Source organism: Aplysia californica, unplaced genomic scaffold, assembly GCF_000002075.1.
Source record: "Aplysia californica isolate F4 #8 unplaced genomic scaffold, AplCal3.0 scaffold00040, whole genome shotgun sequence".
In the NCBI taxonomy this organism is placed as follows: Eukaryota; Metazoa; Mollusca; class Gastropoda; order Aplysiida; family Aplysiidae; genus Aplysia; species Aplysia californica.
Genome location: NW_004797310.1, coordinates 1,504,191 through 1,505,772, shown reverse-complemented (window position 1 = coordinate 1,505,772; position 1,582 = coordinate 1,504,191). Strand labels below are relative to the sequence as shown.

Below are 1,582 nucleotides of genomic sequence, written 5' to 3'. Positions count from 1 at the left end.
TATATAAAGAGAGAGATGGGGGAGGGGGCAGGCACCTTTTCGCTGTGAAGACTCTCTATGCCTACTTTGCAAACACGGCACTCACGAGACCAGGTTTTTTGTGATCGGTTCTCTGAGCCGACCATTGTACAGCTCATGAACAATGGCAATATATCGGTTACATGAACGTGAAGGGAACTATATTTGAGTAAAATCGTATGTGGACATTAATAATTCATCTTAGCTTACTCCCTACTTTAATAAAGGATTTTAAATAGAGCGCTGTCCTTAATAGTACAAATCTGGGACAGTAGAAAGTAGAATGAAAAGCCGATATCGTTTCTAAGCCCTCTCCCCCACCAAAAAAAAAAAAATAACGAACAAGAAAAAATTAAAAAAAAAAAAAACACCCAAAAAAACCCAACAGAACACCCCCCCCAAAAAAAAACCAAAAACAAAACAGCAACAACAACAACACCGCCTTCTCTTCCCATCAAAGAAAATCTTCCCCAGACTCTCTGAATCTACACGAGAGAGCATTGACAATGCACATGCACACAAAGAGCGCCTCTGGTATGACCTACTTTCTTTTTAATCATCACAACTCTATTGTTTGTTGCTTTGTTGCCTTTTCCGTGAACTAATTGCTCATTATGGGATCGGAAAAGAAGAACACAGGGTTCATTGACTGCAAAGTCGGAGGTTAGGCAGCTTGTTTTATCGCAACTGCTAATGGCTGGCGTTTATGTATTCGACGACCGATTACATCATATCATTAAAACATATTTTAAACAGGCAAACACCACCCCCCCCCACTCCCCCCTCGCTTAACAAAACAAAGAAAAAACAACAGCCCCTCCCTCTCCTTTCCTCCAAGTCAGGGTTGGTGCTTTGCCGTTCCATGCAGAACACCCAAGTTCGATTCCCGTGTGGGTAAAATGTACAATTAGTATCTCAGTCTTTCTGCTGGAACGTTGGATCCCTTTTAGCCGGGGTTGGCGATGACACGCAAGGTCGAAGCCTGTCTCCCGAAATGATAAGTACCAAATTGAGTTGATGGGTGCATGAAACGCTTACATCTTTAAAAAAAATAATAAAACCCAGAACTGACTTGTCATTATGGGGTGAGAAAAAGAGGGACAAAAGATACAAAGGCAGTGAAGCTGGCAATCAGACAGCCTAGTTTCATCGGATGTGGTACGTGATTATTTGGTATAATTTGTTAAAAACGAAGCAAAGCAAAGCAAAACAGAAGAAATGAAAACATAATTTAAAAAATACAAAGCAAGACAAAGCAAGACAAAGCAAAACAAAACAAGACAGATAAAGAAAAAAAAAGCATCATAACTTCATAAAACTCTGTTAGAAGTCCGTACTTTACACACACGCAAACACCACCAAATATTCTTCCGCCACCATAAATCCATTGCCGACGAAATTGGCATTCGCGTCTGTCTCAGGTTTGGCTGGCAGCACAACAACATAATATATAATACTATCTGTATATTTTACATGCCCCGGAGCCAGTGCACCAACAGACGTAGTAAAAGCGACAGACAGTGCAGCACGTTTTTGCGTGTTTGTGTCTGTGTGTGTGTGTGTG

The 1,582-nt window shown here is 41.0% G+C and overlaps 1 long non-coding RNA gene across 1 annotated transcript in view; it reads right to left on the bottom strand.

Annotated features, from left to right (window-relative positions):
• Positions 1–1,457, bottom strand: part of LOC118479206 — a 105,360-nt gene extending 103,903 nt beyond the window's left edge. Inside the window, exon 1 of the long non-coding RNA XR_004859550.1 lies at positions 1,356–1,457. This is a non-coding gene — a long non-coding RNA (uncharacterized LOC118479206). The remainder of the gene's footprint in view (positions 1–1,355) is intronic.
• Between the last annotated feature and the right edge of the window lie 125 nt (positions 1,458–1,582).